Source organism: Jaculus jaculus, chromosome 8 (genome assembly GCF_020740685.1).
Source record: "Jaculus jaculus isolate mJacJac1 chromosome 8, mJacJac1.mat.Y.cur, whole genome shotgun sequence".
NCBI classification, from domain to species: domain Eukaryota; kingdom Metazoa; phylum Chordata; class Mammalia; order Rodentia; family Dipodidae; genus Jaculus; species Jaculus jaculus.
The window spans coordinates 64,152,629-64,165,600 of NC_059109.1; the positions used below are offsets into that span (position 1 = coordinate 64,152,629).

At 44.6% G+C, this 12,972-nt stretch overlaps 1 protein-coding gene across 4 annotated transcripts in view; it reads right to left on the bottom strand.

The window, feature by feature from the left end:
* Galk2 (galactokinase 2) overlaps positions 1–12,972 on the bottom strand; it is a 201,806-nt gene that overhangs the window by 58,850 nt on the left and 129,984 nt on the right. The gene's annotated exons all lie outside the window — the stretch shown is intronic.

Consider the following 12,972-nt stretch of genomic DNA (forward strand, 5'->3'; position numbering starts at 1 on the left):
AGAAGGCAATACAAGACATAAATAAGGAAACAGAAATAATAAAGTAAAACCAGTCAGAATTACTAGCAATGAAGAAAACAGTTAATGAAATAAAAAACTCTGTAGAAAATCTCACCAGTAGAATGGATGAAGGAGAGGACAGAATATCTAAGCTAGAAGACCAGGTGGCAGATCTAATACAGGCCAACAAAGAGAAAGACAAACTTATAGAAAAGTATGAGTGGGAATTTCAGGATAATCGGAACAGTATGAAAAGATCAAATATAAGAATTCAGGGCATAGTAGCAGGGGAAGAATTCCATTTAAAGGCATAGTAGGAGACTTCCCGTCAAGATGGCGACTGCCTAGCTGCACTACAAACAACAAGGGGAAAAAAAGGTAAGTATTCAAGGGAAATTAGGAACTTTTTGAAGAGGGAGGGCACAGATCGGGGTAAAAGAGGGAAGCACACACCCCCGCAACCCACTCTCCGCCACCCCGCCCGCCGCGAATCGCCACATTGGGCGCGGCCCGGCGCCTCAGCCGCCCGGCGCCCCGTGCCCACCAAGCCCCACGCAGCCCAGCGACCCGCGCGCACCCCACAACCCCTGCACCCCTCACCCGCGCACCCCCGCCCCCCCCAAGCACGCCCCTCCCCCCCAGCGCGCCCCACGCTCCCTATCCACACGCAGAGGCGCAGCCAGAGTGAACCTAAGCTTCCCACGCCCCGGGCGACCAGGCCTGCCCTGCGCCCCCACGCCCCCCCCCGCTGCAAGCCCCAGACCCCCCCCCGCGCCCCACCCCCGCGTGCCTCGAGACACCCCCTGCCCCGCCCGCCCCAACCCCCGCGCGCATCACCCCCCTGCGCGCCCCACCCCCCGCGCGACCCACGCTCCCTATCCACACTCAGCAGGCGCGCCCCAAGCGCCCCACGCCCCGGGCGCCCAGGTGTGCCCCGTGTCCCCCGCGTGCCCCGAGACCCCCGCGCCCCACCCCCGTGCTCCTCGAGCCCCCCGCCCCCCGTGCGCCCCACCCCCGCCGCGTGTCCAGAGTGCCCCGCGGTGTCCTGCAGCGTCCCCCAGCGTCCCACGCTCCATCTTACCTCAGCGTGCTCCACACCCCCTGCAAGACCCTCGAACCCCTTGACCCCCTCCCCTGCACGACCCGCCCCTCTCCCCCAAGTACAGAGCACCCCGCAGCTTCAGCCCCCCCCCCCCTCCTAGCCGTCCACCCTCCCCACGGGCTCTGCGCCCCCACCCCCACGCACCCCAGAGCATCCACGCCCTGAGCCCGGTGTGCCCTGAAGCGCTCCCTGCCCCCCCTGCGCCCCGCCCCAGCGCCTCCCGCCCCCCACCCCGCAGGCCCCTCGTCCCCCCGCCGCAGGCGGCCCGGGCACCCCTGCGTGCCCAGGCGTGCCCCGTGCCCCCTGTGCCCCACCCCCACGCGTCCTGCGCCCCAGAGTGCCTCTACCCCGACCCCCCTCCACGTCCCGCGCCCCACGCGCAACCCCCTCAACCCCCCCGCAAGCCCCGCCCCCCCACGCGTCCAGAGCACCCTGCGGTGTCCCTTGGCAACCCGCACCCCGGTGTGCCCCGCACCCCCTCCCCCCACGCGCACCCTGTGCACCCCCCACGTGCCCTGTGCCCCTAGCACCCCGCGCCTCCCGCAAGCTCCTCCGCGCCCCCCTGCGCACCCCGTGACCCCCCGCGCGCCCCGCGCTCCCCCCTGCGCCCCCCAGGTGCCCTGCACCCTGCCGCGCCCCGCACACCCCCCTGCATGCGCACCCCCCCCCGCACCAACAGCGCGCCCCTTGCCCCCTAACTGATCAGAGCACCCCACGCCCCCCGCCCCTCCAGGGCACCCCACCCCGCGCCCCCTGAGCCCTGCCACCTCCCGCACACCCCACCCTGATTGCCCGGTGCCCCGGCGCACCCCGACCCCCTCCCTGCCGCGTACCCCACTCACTCCATACACACCATCGCACCCCGCGCCCCCTTCTGCCCACCCACCCACACACCCTCTGCACATCCCGCGTGGCTGTGCTGTGATCGGGCACACACCAGTCACGCCTGCCACCCTGCTGCCCTGAAGCTGAGACCTCCTACCTCGCCCTTGTTCTCTGATCCTGCGAGTAAACCAGCCACGTGGTGCTCGGTTCTCAGGCCTGTGGGGGCCACCCCTGCCGTGAATAGGTGGCTGCCAGATCCCCTGCTGCTGTGCTCACATCACTTGACGCTGGTCAGCTTCTGCTGTGTCCTGATTACGTACCCACATCATCTGCCTCTGCACTACAATTGCACGTGCAGCGGGCCCAGTCCCACAGCAAGAGCCATATAAGTCCACACTGAGTCACTAGCGCCAGCGCAGCTGCCATCCCCTACCTGTACATTGTCACCCAGCCCCCACTCCCCTGAGGCGGAAGAGCACAGACTGTTTACAGACCCCAGTGTATCCAGCCAGAATCTAGGCACCTTCAGGGCTTGCTACCTCAGTCCCCTTTCAAGCTCAAAGGCAGGCAGCTTAGGTGCATTACTGGGTGAGAATTCAGGCAACTTTGGTGGCCCTGCCAGGCTATAGGTAGGCGGCTTTAGCAAGACTGAGCAAAAACCCAGGCTGCTTACAACTGCCCCAGGCTGCCTTGGATTCGCATTAAGCTAGATCCCAGGCTGCTCCACCCACCTACCTGCCCATACACTGACATGGGTAGACCACAGCGCAAAAGAAATAACACAAAAAATAAAATGGAAGAAAATCCAGACAGATCACCCAGTCCAACAAGGATCACAACTAACCAAAACATAGAAGAGTGTTTAGGATCAGAACATCAAGTGGAAGCAATGAACAATGCAACCCTGACCAAACTACTGCTAGAACTGACAGGAAGCTAGAGCAATATGATAAGACACTGGAAGGAATTCAAAGAGAGCTAAGAGAGTTGAGGGAGAGTGAAAAAAAAGAGGACCTTAAAAATCAGCTGGCCACACTAAATGAAAACATAAAGAAATGCAAGGATGATTTCCAAGAATCAGCAAGAAAATCAGAAAATGAGAAAAAAAGGGAGCTGGACAAAGCGATGGAAGTGATACATAGGAAAGTAGTAGAAAATGCAAACTTAATTGAACAAGTCCAAAACTCACTAGAGGCTCTCAAGAATAGAGTCAGCGAAGTGGAAGATAGAAATTCTGATCTGGAAGACAGGATGGAAGAAACAGTTCGAGAATCCAAAAATTTCAGTAACTTCAAAAGTTCCTGTGAACAGAACATGAGAGAATTGTGGGATACACTTAAACGTCTTAATATCAGAATCATTGGAATACCAGAAGGAGAAGAATTTCAGACCAAAGGCATGGAGAACTTATTTAACACAATAATTGAAGAAAACTTCCCCCGTCTCTTAAAAGAAAGGAGCATCAAGATTCAAGAAGCAAACAGAACTCCTAACCGACTAGACCAAAGGAGAAACTCCCCAAGGCATATTATCATTAAGACTCTAAACATTGACACCAAGGAAAAAATCCTAAAAGCAGCTAGGGAAAAACAGCACACCACTTTCAAAGGAAACCCCATCAGAATTACTTCAGACTTCTCAATGGAAACCCTGAAAGCTAGAAGGGCCTGGAATGAAACTCTCCAAACTCTAAGAAACTATGGCTTGCAACCCAAACTACTCTACCCGGCAAAAGTCTCCCTTATAATAGATGGTGAAAGGAAAACTTTCCATGACAAAACTCAGCTTTACAATTATATGAACACAAAACCAAACCTACAGAAAGTACTCCAGGAAATTCTCCACAGAGAAGAAACAAATAACCAAACACAAATGCCTACAAGAAGAAGATCACAGCAACCAAACCCAGAGTAGATAGAAAAAAAAAATAATAAATCCCATGAAAATGCCAACACACCTCTACCACCACAACATGACAGGGATCAAATCAAATCTCACAGTCATCACCTTAAACATTAATGGCCTTAATTCACCCATCAAGAGACACAGGCTAACAGGGTGGATCAAAAAATTAGACCCCTCAATCTGCTGCCTTCAAGAAACCCACCTTACCACTAAAGACAGAAACCTCCTCAGGGTGAAAGGGTGGAAAACAATATTCCAAGCAAATGGGAATAAGAAACAAGCAGGTGTAGCTATATTAATATCAGATAAAGTTGACTTCAAACCAAAAACAATCAAAAAAGACAAAGAAGGCTACTTCCTACTTGTAAAGGGAACAATCCATCAAGAGGATATTACAATCATAAATCTGTATGGACCAAACACAGGGGCACCGCAGTTCATAAAACAAAACCTACTTGACAATAAAACAGAAATAACCAACACCATCATAGCTGGGGACTTTAACACACCATTATCAGTAATAGACAGATCATCCAAACAGAAGCTCAACAGGGAAGTAAGAGAGCTCAACAAAACCATAGAGCACTTAGACCTAACAGACATCTACAGAACTTTCCACCCCAAATCCACAGACTACACATTCTTCTCAGCAGCCCATGGAACATTCTCTAAAATAGACCACATACTGAGTCACAAAGATAGCCTCCACATATTTAGGAAAATCGACATAATTCCCTGCATGATATCAGATCATAATGCTATAGTCCTAGAAATCAACAAAAAAAAAAAACCAACAAGAGCCCCAACGGCAACTGGAAACTGAATAGCACACTCTTAAACAATAAATGGATAGTGGATGAAATAAAAAATGAAATCGCAAAATTCCTGGAATTGAATGACAATGAGAACACATCATACCAAAACTTGTGGGACACAATGAAGGCAGTCCTCAGGGGAAAATTCATAGCACTCAATGCCTTCATAAAAAAGACAGAAAGATCCCAAATCAATAGCCTAACCATCCACCTAAAGGCATTGGAAAAACAAGAAAAATCCAACCCAAAGAGCTCCAGAAGGAAAGAAATAATTAAAATCAGAGCAGAAATTAATGAATTGGAAACCAAGGAAACAATTAAGGCAATTGACAAAACAAAGAGCTGGTTCTTTGAAAAAATAAACAAGATTGACAAACCTCTGGCCAATTTGATCAAGCAAAAAAAAAGAAAGACTCCAAATTACCAAAATTCAAAATGAAAAAGGAGAGATCACAACAGACATCAGTGAAATCGGCAGAATCATCAGGACTTATTTCAAAAACCTCTACTCCACAAAACTGGAAAATGTGGAGGAGATGGATAAATTCCTGGATGCATATCATCTACCAAAGCTAAACTCAGAGCAGATCAATCACCTCAATGAACCCATCACGCTCATGGAGATTGAAAAAGTAATAAAAAACCTCCCAAAAAAGAAGAGTCCAGGACCAGATGGATTCCCAGCCGAATTTTATCAAACCTTCATGGAAGAACTCAAACCAATCTTCCTAAAACTGTGCCACACAATTGAAGAACAGGGAAAACTACCCAACTCCTTCTATGAAGCTAGTATCACCCTAATCCCAAAACCAGGCAGAGATGCCACAAGAAAAGAAAACTATCGGCCTATTTCCCTAATGAACATAGACGCAAAGATCCTCAACAAAATTCTCGCAAACCGAATCCAACAACACATCAAAAGCATTATCCACCTTGACCAAGTGGGATTTATCCCAGGAATACAAGGGTGGTTCAACATACGAAAATCTGTCAATGTAATACACCACATAAAAAAGCTTAAACATAAAAATCACATGATCATTTCGATAGATGCAGAAAAGGCCTTCGACAAGATACAACATCACTTCATGATCAAAACATTGGAGAGAATCGGCATGGCTGGTTCACATCTTAATATAATAAAGGCAATATACAAAGCTCCAAAGGCCCAAATAATACTTAATGGAGAGAGACTGGAGGAATTCCCATTGAGATCAGGAATAAGACAGGGATGTCCTCTCTCACCTCTGCTTTTCAATATAGTCTGGAAGTCCTAGCCCAAGCAACAAGGCAGGAGAAGGAAATAAAAGGGATACAATTTGGAAAGGAAGAAGTTAAGTTAGCGCTATTCGCCGATGACATGATTGTATATGTAAGAGACCCGAGAGACTCCATCCCAAAACTCCTGAAGGTGATTAACTCCTATAGCAAAGTAGCAGGATACAAAATCAATGCACAAAAATCGGAAGCATTTCTGTATGCAAATGACAAAGACACAGAAAAAGAAATAAAGGACATAGTCCCATTTTCAATAGCAACAAAAAAAATAAAATACCTTGGAATAACGTTAACCAAGGAAATAAAAGATCTATACAACGAAAATATAAAAACTCTCAAAAAAGAAATTGAGGAGGACTTGAAACGATGGAAAGACCTCCCATGCTCCTGGATAGGCAGAATTAACATTGTGAAGATGACAATCTTACCAAAGGCAATATATAGATTTAACGCAATTCCAATTAAAATCCCTACAGTGTTCTTCACAGACATAGAAAAAATGATCTCAAATTTCATATGGAAAGGCAGAAGGCCTCGCATATCCAAACATATCCTCAGCAAAAGAAATACCTCTGGTGGCATCACATACCCGATATAAAGTTATACTACAAAGCCATAGTAATAAAAACAGCATGGTACTGGCATAAAAACAAGCGTATAGACCAATGGAATAGACTTGAGGACCTGGATTTTGGGCCAAGCAACTATAGCTACTTGATATTCGACAAAGGCCCAAACAATATAGACTGGAAAAAAGATAGCATCTTCAACAAATGGTGCTGGACAAACTGGATAGCCACATGTAGGAAACTAAAACTTGATCCACACATTTCACCATGCACAACACTCAAATCCAAATGGATCAAAGACCTCAACATAAGACCAGAAACTCGAAAACTACTGGAAGAAAATTTAGTAAGTACCTTCCATGATATAGGAATGGAAAAAGACTTCCTGAATAAAACCCCAGTGGCTCAAGTTCTTAAACAGTCACTCAGTCATTGGGATCATATGGAGCTGAAGAGTTTCTTTACAGACAAGCATATAATAAGCAAAGCCCATAGAATACCCACAGAATGGGAGAAAATATTTGTAGGTTATCCAACTGATAGAGGCCTTATCTCTAGAATTTAAAAGAACTCAAAAGTCTAAACAATAAGAAGACAAATACCCCACTCACAAAATGGGGCACAGAGTTAAACAGGCAATTCACAGAGGAAGACATACAAATGGCAAACACACACCTAAGAAAATGTTCATCATCCCTACTCATCAGAGAAATGCAAATTAAAACAACGATGAGATTCCACCTTACCCCAATAAGGATGGCCAACATCAAAAGGTCAAATGAAAATAAATGCTGGCGAGGATGTGGAGAAGAAGGGACACTCATTCACTGTTGGTGGGAATGCAGGATGGTACAACCACTTTGGAAAGCAATATGGAGACTCCTGAAAAAGCTGACTATAGAAATACCAACAGACCCAGTTATACCGTTACTGGGCATGTACCCTAAAACCTTCAAACCAAAAGCCAGAGAGATTTGCTCAACCATGTTTGTAGCAGCTCAATTCATAATAGCTAAAAGGTGGAATCAACCCAGATGTCCATCATTAGAAGAATGGATAACAAAGATGTGGTATATCTACACAATGGAATTCTATACAGCAGTAAGAAAAAACGACATAAAGAAATTTGAGGAAAAATGGTTGAACCTGGAACAGATCATTCTCAGCGAACTTACCCAATCACAGAAAAAAAATTGACACATAGTCTCACTCATCTGCCACACCTAAACTGAATCTGCCCAAGATGCCTTACATACCCAGGAAGCACCTCATGGACTAGACAATAAGATGGATGGGAGGGCGGGGAGGGAATCAAAGAGTGGAAAACAGTAATCTGGACCCAAACGGCAATGGTACCATAAAATTCTGCTTCCTAAAAGACAGACCAAATGGCTGAACCTTCACTAGACCCTTACAGGAAACACCTGAACCACAAGACACTGGAGAGGGTAGGATCAAGACTGACCTAAATCTCCTACATCTTCCCTCCCTCCCTCTCCCCCTCTCCCCTCTATCTCTCTCCTCTCTAACTCTTATATATTAGTTATCTTTTTCCTCAATTTCTTAGTGGACACTGACCTGTAACCCCCACTTCCAGCTTGGGCCTACCATCCACAATGAGCTTTTGATCAGAAAAACCTACAAGGTTTCCCAAAACAATGACAGACTTCTGTCAGAGTACTTGATGACCCACCAAAGGCCAGTGATAAGACCCTATTGCTGAAGACTCCATACACAGCTGACGCGTAAAATGGAATGACATGGCTGGAAGCCAGGAGAGAGTCAGTCCCCAGACAGTCAGCGTGTCTAGTGCCAGAAGGCACTACATAGGTGACTGGGGGAAATGACCAAGATCTGTCCAAGCAACACATTGTTTAACCTAATTAGCAACAAATAACCGGATGTGATGCCCACACAAGTGCAATAGTGGTACACAGCCATGGTGAGGAATCAATTGCTCTTGATTTGGCTAACTGATCCACTCAGTGGTACTAGACCCTTAGCTGGAGCTGGGAAACAAGTCAGAACCATAGCCAAACACAAGCCCACTGTACAATATCAAGCTACCATCAATCACGGGGTATAAGAGGGCCTACACCTATCAAACTGTCTATCAAAAAAGTAAGTGTTATCTCAATTTTCCGGGTGCTAACTTACTCTCCGTTGGAGAATCTGCTACTCTTTTCCAGATAGATGCAGATCCTAAGAAGAGAGCTGCCCCAACATACCTCAAAAGGGGCCCAACTGAAACTAAGGACAACTGGTGAAATAAGCAAGGGTGATGTTTTCCTGTGAACTGGATACCAGCACAAAGGGGAAGAAGATCAACGCAGAGAAAAATCAACTCCTACCAAATCAGAGAGCCAAAGCCTCAGAGGTCCCCAACACCTCAGCACTGAAGCAGACCAAAAATGAACCCAACATGGCTCAGGGAAATCTTGCGGAAGAGGGGGCAGAAAGAATGTCAGAGTTACATGTTGGGTCATGATTTGCAGAGACATTTATCATACTAATAACTGGGGGCTATCTCCACAATGCACGACCTATTTTCATTAACAAGGAGGGTCAAATGGGAGGGGGTAGATCACAGATGAGCCTAAATAATGGTACCAAACTGCCTGTATTCACTGAAATGAAAACTAATAAATTAAATTAAAAAAAAAAAAGGCATAGTAGGTGTCTTCAACTAAATCATAGAAAAAAACTTCCCCCAAATTGGGAAAGAGGTACCAATGCAGATACAGGAAGCCTTTAGAACCCCAGCCAGACAAAACCTAGAAAGAACCTCTCCTAGCCATATTATAACCAAACTTCCAAACACACAAACCAAAGAAAAAATATTGAAAGCAGTAAGAGAGAAAAATCAAGTTACCTACAAAGGCAAGCACATCAGGATTACAGCAGATTATTCAACACAAACTTTAAAAGCCAGAAGGGCTTGGAGTGATGTATTCCAAGTTCTGAAAGATAACAACTGTCAACCAAGGTTACTTTATCCTGCAAAGCTATCCATTCAAATAGAGGGAGAAATAAGGACATTCTATGATAAAAGCAGGTTAAAGGAGTATTTGAAGACAAAACCAGCTCTATAGAAAATACTTGATAGAATCCTCGATGCTGAAGAAAAGGAAAAGCACACATATAAGGAACCTAGGAAAAACAAGCAATACTCAAATACTAGCTAACACAAGAGAGCACAGGTAGAAGCGGAACCACAAAAAAAAAAAAAAAAAATGGCAAACATAAATACACACCTTTCAATAGTATCTCTTAATATCAAGGGCCTCAATGCCCCAACCAAAAGACATAGGTTTGCAGACTGGCTTAAAAAGCAGGATCCTACAGTTTGTTGTCTCCAAGAAACTCACCTTTCTACAAAGGATAGACATTATCTTAGAGTGAAAGGTTGGAAAACGGTGTTTAAACCAAATGGGCCTAGAAAACAAGCAGGGGTTGCTATCCTCATATCTGACAAGGTAGACTTCAGTCCAACGTTAGTCAAGAAAGATAAGGAAGGTCACTTTATATTAATTAAGGGCACACTTCAACAGGAGGACATTACAATCCTAAACATATATGCACCTAACATGGGGGCTCCCAAATACATCAAATAAACACTATTAGAAGTAAGGTCACAGATAACACCAAACACAGTGGTGGTGGGTGACTTTAACACCCCACTCTCATCAATTGACAGGTCATCCCAGGAAAAAATAAACAGAGAGCCATCTGGACTAAATGAGGTCATAGAAGGAATGGACCTAACAGATATTTACAGGACATTTCATCCAAATGCTGCAGAATATACATTCTTTTCAGCAGCACATGGAACATTCTCTAAAATAGACCATATATTAGGACACAAAGCAAATCTTAACAAATTCAGGAAAACTGAAATAATTCCTTGCATTCTATCTGACCACAATGGAATTAAACGAAATCAGTAGCAAGAAAGGCTATAGAGCAAATGCAAAATCATGGAAACTAAAAAAAAAAAAAAAAAAAATCATGGAAACTAAACAATACACTGCTAAATGATGAATGGGTCAATGAAGAAATCAAGAAGGAAATCAAAAAATTTATAGAGTCAAACAATAATGAGAACACAACATACCAAAATATTCTAGGACACAATGAAGGCAGTTCTAAGAGGTAAATTTATAGCCTTAAGTGCCTATATTAAGAAATTAGATGGAAGCTGGGCGTGGTGGCGCACGTCTTTAATCCCAGCACTCGGGAGGCAGAGGTAGGAGGATCGCTGTGACTTCGAGGCCACCCTGAGACTACATAGTGAATTCCAGGTCAGCTTGAGCCAGAGTGAGACCCTACCTCGAAAAACCAAAAAAAAAAAAAAAAGAAAAAAAAAGAAATTAGTTGGGCTGGAAAGATGGCTTAGCGGTTAAGCGCTTGCCTGTGAAGACTAAGGACCCCAGTTCGAGGCTCGATTCCCCAGCTCCCACGTTAGCCAGATGCACAAGGGGGTGCACGCGTCTGGAGTTCGTTTGCAGAGGCTGGAAGTCCTGGCGCCCCCACTCTCTCTCTCTCCCTCTACCTGTCTTTCTCTCTGTGCCTGTCGCTGTCAATAAATAAATTTAAAAAAAAAAAGAAAAGAAAAGAAATTAGAAAGGTCGCAAGTAAACGACCTAATGCTTCACCTTAAAGCCTTGGAAAAAGAAGAACAAGGCAAACCAAAAATCAGTAGATGGGAAGAAATAATAAAGATTAGGGCAGAAATTAATGAAATAGAAACAACAACAACAACAAAAATCCAAAGAATTAATGAAACAAAGAGTTGGCTCTTTGAAAGGATAAACAAGATTGATAAACCCTTAGCAAACCTGACCAAAAGAGAGAAGAGACACAAATTAATAAAATCAGAGATGAAAAAGATAACATCCCAACAGATTCCAGAGAAATTCAAAAAATCATAGGGACATACTGTAAAAGCATATACTTCACAAAGTATGAAAATCTGAAAGAAATGGATGATTTCCTTGATTTATATGACCTACCTAAATTAAATCAAGATGAGATTAATCACTTAAATAGGCCGATAACAAGCATAGAGAGCCGAACAGTTATCAATAATCTCCCAACTAAAAAAAGCCCAGGCCCAGATGGATTCACTGCTGAATTTTACCAGACCTGCAAGGAAGAGCTAACACCACTGCATCTTAAGCTTTTCCAGGAAATAGAAAAAGAAGGAATTCTACCAAACTCCTTCTGTGAAGCCAGCATCACCCTGATACCAAAACCAGGCAAAGATAGAACAGAAAAGGAAAATTACAGACCATGAGAACTTTAAAACACTCAAGTGAGGAATTGCAGAAGACACTAGAAAGTGGAGAAACTTCCTTTGTTCCTGGATGGGAAGAATCAATATTGTGAAAATGGCAATATTACCAAAAGCAATCTACACATTTAATGCAATCCCTATCAAAATTCCAAAGGCATTCTTCATGGAAATAGGAAAAACAATCCAAAATTTTTTTTTGGAATCACAAAAAAACCTCAAACTCCTAAAATATTAGTGAGCAACAAAAATAAGCTGGTGGTATCACCATATCTGATTTTAACCTACACGACAGAGCCATAGTAACAAAAACAGTGTGGTACTGGCACAAAAACAGACATGTAGATCAGTGGAACAGAATACAGGACCCAGATGTAAGTCCAGGTACCTATAGCCACCTGATATTCAATAAAAATGCCAAAAATACTCATTGGAGAAAAGACAGCCTCTTTAGTAAATGGTATTGGGAAAACTGGATATATATCTGTAGAAGGATGAAAATAGATTCTTCTCTCTCGCCATGCACAAGAATTAAGTCCAAATGGATTAAAGACCTTAACATCAGACCTGAAACTCTGAAACTGCTAGAGGAAAATGTAGGGGAAACCCTTCAACATATTGGTCTTGGCAAAGACTTTCTGAACACAACCCCAATTGCTCAGGCAATAAAACCACAGATTAATCACTGGGACCTCATGAAATTACAAAGATTTTGCACTGCAAAGGACACAGTGAATAAAGCAAAGAGGCAACCTACAGAATGGGTAAAAATCTTTGCCAGCTATATATCTAATAGAGGATTAATATCTAGGATATACAAAGAAATCAAAAAGTTAAATAATAAGGAAGCAAACAAGCCAATCAAAAAATGGGCTATGGAGCTAAATAGAGCATTCTCAAAGGAAGAAATACGAATGGCATATAAGCATCTAAAAAAGTGTTCTACATCACTAGTCATCAGGGAAATGCAGATTAAAACTACATTGAGATTCCATCTCACTCCTGTCAGATTGGCTACAATCATGAAAACAAATGATCATAAATGTTGGCGGGGATGTGGAAAAAGAGGAACCCTTCTACACCGCTGGTGGGAATGCAATCTGGTCCAGCCATTGTGGAAATCAGTGTGGAGGTTCCTAAAGCAGCTAGAGATTGATCTACCATATGACCCAGCTATAGCACTCA